The following is a 6,128-nucleotide window of genomic DNA, read 5'->3' as shown; positions in this document are numbered from 1 at the left end:
GGTGCGGGGTGCGGGGATGGAGGCCACCATCCCTTGTGGGTCGGCAGGGTGACCAGATGGCCTGGGCCGTCCGGGCCTCTCCTTCCAGCTGCCCCAGTCGGGCAGGGAGGCGAGCAGCAGCCCCAGGGAAGGAGCCTCCCGAGTGGCTGCCTCGGTGCCCTGACCACCCCTCGCCGGACTACAAGGGCGACTGGGTACGGCACACTTCCAGGCCATCTGGGCGCTGGGTCGTCCCGGGCCATCTGGTCACCTGGCTGAGCGACCAGATGGCCCTGCGGGTTCGGTGACCAGATGGCCCTGCGGGTCGGGAGGCTCTTCCCGGCCTGGCTAGGGTTAGGAAGCTGAGACTGGGCCCGGGGCTTGAACTCCGTCCAGCGGGCCCCGGGTTGCGTGAGCCCCCCGTTCTGCAAGCCATCGGAGGGTCTAGGCGCTGGTTACGGGGGTCCATCAGGGCCCTGGGAGGCTCTCCCCAGCCTGGCTAGGGTTCGGAAGCTGGGACCGGGACCCGGGGCTTGCGCTCCATCCGGCGGGCCCCGGGGTACGTGAGCCCCCCATCCTGCAAGCCATCGGAGGGTCCGGGCGCTGGGGACGGGGGTTCCCCGGGGCCTGGCTAGGGTTCGGAAGCTGGGACTCCACCAGGAGCATCGCAGCGCCACGCCCACCCCCAAGCCCCCCCCACACCGCGGCGGAATTCGCACCGCAGCAAAGGGGTTAAAGAGACAGTGGAAAGGAAGCATGGTGCAGATTGTAAGGGGTATTTAAAACACAATACTCTGTAAAATGACCAACATTTATTAAGAAATTCAAAGTGGAGAAGAAAGACAGAGTCTGTGTGTGTACATGTTTGTGTGTGTGCATGTTTGTGTGTGTATGTAAAAATCCCAGTTGAAATCTGACAAACTCCTCACATACCTGACTGAAAACACCTGTACTCAACTATTTCCTAGAGAATTGATTTATTAAGGGAGTGTAGCACCCCAATCCACCCTCTCCAAAGCTACGCCCCTCAGGTTACGGCCCTGAATGGTCACTTTGCATGAAGTGTCCGGTATCTAATTGTTTCTCTATGGGTAGAGAGTGCACTCTAGTGATCATTTGGCTGAACTGCTGTAAATATATGCACAGTACAACACAAAGTACTTCAGGGTGTGACGCCCCAAGAAAGCATTCATTGCCAATGTAAACACAGTGGTTATATAAAATAATACAGTCGTGCCTTTGCACTTAAGTACCTTCAAAATCCCTGTGCCCCAAACATCCTCTGGTGACAGCTACCGAGGCGTTTTGCAGCTGAGCTGCTGCATCTGCTTGCTCCCCAAAAGATGTATGCTTGCCTGCTTTTTATTTTTTTCATTTTTTATTTTTTAGGAAATGTCTTTTTTGCCAACTTGGGAGGCATGCTTTATCATTGGGCTGTCTCATCCGCCCGACAGTAGTTTAGGGGTGGATGGGCTCCCTGCTGCTTCAGGAAGCACTTTGCTGTGGGTAGATGAATCTTCCATCATGCGGTGAGGAATCCTAACACAATGATTACAGACCCCTTTTGATGCACCGTAATGAAAGGTTATTATGGAAAAACCACTGTCGGGCGGATGAGACAGCCGATTATGGAGCATGCCACAGAGGTTAGTGGGTGAGGGTTTGTCTAAAGTTTCCATAAGAATCTCTTGATGGTCTAAAACCATGCAATGGTACCCAGGGATGGTGGTAATAGCGGAATGTTGGGTTCCCCCTTTAAGTCCATTCCTGGGTACATCCTCCAATCCAGATAGATGTGTGCTTTTGGTTGATTGATTGACTAACCCACTCATAAAGCGCATCTTATACCCTCATGTGTTTAAACGCTGCTAAGAGATCAGCTGGAAGAAGGTCACGCTGGGAAAGCGATATATTTTATGGATGTACAGCGCACAAAGTTATTGGGCGGCTAGCGAGACCACCGCTCATAAAGGAGGGCTCTCGATGGTGGTGTGGCGTGTGGGGGGTTATCAGTTGAAAAAATGGGGTAGAATCGTGCATCTTAAAGCCCAGTTTTTACTTGGATTGGCTGAATAGCCCAATGCAGGGAAAGGCTAATCTGAAGGGGCACTTGTTATCAGGGGTGGGAACATAGACCCCCGCTGTGCGGGAGGGCCCCCAAGCCCCTCAGCACAGCACTATAGCCAGAGAGCCCCTGATTGAGCCTGGAGGGGGCCCCTCCACGTACCTTGCAGGGAGGCCCCCTCAATTATCGTTATGCCAGTGCTTGTTATATATCCCATTGCTGTCTTGGTTTGGTTTGGGGTAGGGCAAGGGCCGTGGTCTGTGAGGAGGTGCTTGGTACTATGTAATGTCCCTTACGTGTTCAGTGTGCTACATGCGTATGCAGTGCATCCTCATTCCCAGGGCACGAGTCGGAGGTACACGCGGTTGGACGGCATCACCCCACTATTTTTACAGGTGGGGTGACGCCATCCCTCCACCTGTACAAATAGAAAGCTTTCTCCTCTAAAAAGAGTGTACCAACCAAGCATTTCCAGGTGATTGGGGCTGAATCCAGAAATTTCACGGACTGCCGGTCACCACGTGTTGGGATGGTAAGTTTTCTGCATGTCTCTGGAGAGAGTGCTTCCCCTGCCATCTGCTAATCTCCAGGCAAGTCACTCAAAAGCAACTGTATGGTTTCTAGATCCCTCCCTCAGTGAGCATGACAATCATACATGTCCACTGAGGGTCTCCTTTTTACATGGATTGAGACCCTAGAGCTTGGCTCTGAGGTCGAGGGGGTATGCCTAGTGCAACCCTATTTGTCAGAGAGTGGCTACAACCCTCTCTACCCAGTGGTGGCAGCAATCAATCTTGAGTCAGGAGGGGTGAGTCTCTAGCCACCCTCCTCATCAATGTTGTACAGTCTATCCCTTGCCTGGGGTCCTGTTGCCTTTGTCTACCTGATGTGTGTTTGAGAGCCAGTGGATGTACTGGGGAAGAATGGTGAGTTGAGTTATTGTGTAGAATGCGAGCTGTTCTGCTGGACATCCCAGCCTCCTCAGCCACTGCCCATTTCCTTGGAGAGGCCTGGTGGGCTGGGGTAGACACTCAACTCTTATCTGGGTTTAGCTGCACTAACTCTGCTAAAAGGCTCCTCCACCCCTGGTCCATGCCTCCTGGTCAGAAGTTAATTAAAATTCCTCTGTAGGGAATAGCACAGGCTGGTACCAGGAAAGACAGTAGGTCATCTGTGCATCCTTGGGTCAGGCATTGAACACGCCATGAATGGTTTGTGATTGGAGGTGTAATCAGGTTGCAAAAGTAGCAGACCCTCTGATTGGATCAGCCAGCCTATCAATCAGAGGTGATAAAAGTCTGGCCTGAGTGGTCAGCTGTTGTTCATGACTGGGTTTTGACTGAGGAGGCGGCCACACCAGGTCCGTCCAAAGGAAGCCAGCTGGGACCCGCACTGTGAAGGCAAGATAAAGACACTTGCTCACTGCGTCTGCAATTTGCTGCAAAGGAATGTGCCAAGACCAGCTGTTTATGTAAGGCTTGATGGACTGGAGGTTGGAACAAGGAAATTGCAGACAGCTGTGCTGGTGTGGAAAGGAAGCATGCAGCAAATCAAGGGAGTTGGTGTGGAAAGGAAGCTTGAGGCACATCAAGGGAGCCACATAAGGGAAAGCTTGCTGCTAGTCCTTGAAGGTGAGATCAAATCCCCTCTAAACTCCTCCCCTGAGCTGTGGTAGCCTGTACAAGCAGAAGCTGGGGAATAGAGACCAATGAAACAGGCCCCCACCTTTCTTTTTGTGATCTCTGGGGGTATCAGGGTGAACTGGCACTCAGTCCAGCCACTACCCTTCTTCAGCTAGCTAGTGGCTACTGGACTAGTGAGACTTCAGTAAAATGTGCTAAGACATCAGTCACCTGTGATCATATCCCTGATGTCACAAGAGCTGTATCCTCACTCAGGACGGGAGGGCACTTCTGTAGCTTTGGGTGGGGGTTATGGGGCTGATCAAGACGTTTGACTTCATATCATAGCCTGAAACTATATCCTTTCAATACAAAGATTGGTATCACGACTCTAGTGAATGAGAGCAACTCTGTGCAACATGATATGTAAGATGCAATGCCAATTGTGTCTCTTCATGTTAACTGTGTTTTTATAATGTTTGGCGTCTAGGCGCTATAATACTGTTTGGGGTCAGAACTTTGGCCCAGGGGGTTGTAGTGGCATATGGTTTTCACTGTTTATCCTAGTTTTATGTGTAGATGTGTAGTATAATTCTCTTGTGTGTATTAAAGTACTTTTCTTTTATAAAAAGTAAAGCACTGGCTTGACATTGATTTTATCAGCTGGTAATAAGTTGTGCACTGTATTCTGAATGTCTAACCCCACCTCACCTTCTTGAGTAAGCCTTGCACTGCTCTGCCTCGCTACCCAGAGAGAGAGTCAAGTGCCGGGGAGGAGTACTTGGTTATCCAGTTTTGGGTCCACTAGTACTGAGGCCCCAGGACACCAGTGGGGAACACTTCAGTTGATGCGATTGGAGCGCAGTAACCTCTGGGTGCCCTGGTGCCCATGAAGCCGGGTCTAACACCACGCTCCTGCCCTTACTTTCTTAGATTGTGTAAAGTTACTTGCCCGCCCATCTCTCTTCGCTACCTATCTCAGCACCTGCCTTGCCCTTTGAACCTGCCCCCATCACCTCGTAACCTTGCTGGGCTGCCTACCAGTTGACACTGTGATCTACGACCAATCAGTGGTCATAGCAGACGTCACTGGATGGGCATGTGTGCAACTCTGCAGTCCCACTCTCGTGCTGCTATGCCCTTTATTTTTCGGGCTCGCCCCCTCTGGCTCCTTCCCTTTTTGTGAGTGACTTGATCCGGATATTCTCGTGTATCGAGACTCCACTGCCCTTCCTGGCCTCGCCTGCTCCTTGACCTGCATTGCTTCTCCATGATTGAATGAGTTAAACTTGCAGTTGCTGGCATCTACACATGGTAAAACATTTTCGGCTTGGCAACGGTTTCAAGGTAAGTGTTCAAATGATAAAACGTGACAATATTTCTCATATTTGAATGCGCTTTAAAATTCGATTGAGAGCTCACTCTGAGGGATCGTTTTCCAGTAATGCTTTCTAAAGCTATCGAAATAGTGACGCATACGTACTGAAGCATTTCTAATGTTCTAAACAATGAAGCCATAGCTGTTGCTTATTTTTCTGATGCAGTTAACAACCGTTTTGCAAAAGCCAATAGTCCTGGCTTGTTGTAGGTGTAATGTTACTTGTGTGTTATACAGAGCTGAGCACAGATTTTCAGCTTAATTTTGAAGCTAAGCCCAATTTTCATCGACCTTGTCCCTTTCAGAGAACCCTCCCCCCCAGCTTTTTCATCCCAGTTAAAGCCCCGGAAATAGGTGTTTCAAATGGGCGCAAAAATGTAAGGACGAACTGTGCGTGTAAATTCATTTAATCGATTTGTAGATCCACAAAGTCTCGGCGAGTTACTGGTATTTTGCAACGTGTTTGTTTTTTAGGTCTCGCTGAGTCAGCGTGCATGCGCTGCTCGGGGAGACTTTAGTAGGTGAGTTTTCAAAGTGCTGCTGGCTAGCGACAAGCTTCAGCGCCATTTGTATTTCCTCTTGCTTGCTCCCTGCCTCCGTCCCTCCCCCCACCTTCGCACTTACAAGCGTTTGGGATTCTCCCAGTGGGTGCATCTCCGTCAGGCAATATCACGCCCACCTTAAATGTATCTTCCATCGCTGCCTCAACTTGCTTTCTCTTTCCACAAACTCGATGTTTGTGTTCCTTTATTTTGAGATGCTTTTAGTATTACTGTTTTGTGACTTCAGGAACATTAAGGAAATGTTACAGTGAAACTGGGCAACGTTCACAGTGTTTATTTCTGATCGCAGCGGCTGCTTCATGTCCGTTGCACCATTCAGGGGGTCATTTCGTTGGCGCTTTCATGAGGACATGATGAGGAAGCTGAAAACTTTTGGCACATTCTCTTTAAAAGCACAGCATGTTGGCGACTGCTTAGTCAATTAGACCTATGTTGCGCTTTAGATCTCAAAGCGCTATGGTAGGTGCAGTAGTTATAACTCATGAAATATGGGGTGCAACTCACAAGGAGGGGCAGGTTTG

This window comes from Triturus cristatus, chromosome 1_1 (assembly GCF_964204655.1).
Source record: "Triturus cristatus chromosome 1_1, aTriCri1.1, whole genome shotgun sequence".
NCBI classification, from domain to species: domain Eukaryota; kingdom Metazoa; phylum Chordata; class Amphibia; order Caudata; family Salamandridae; genus Triturus; species Triturus cristatus.
Note: the sequence above shows the minus strand (reverse complement) of the source record.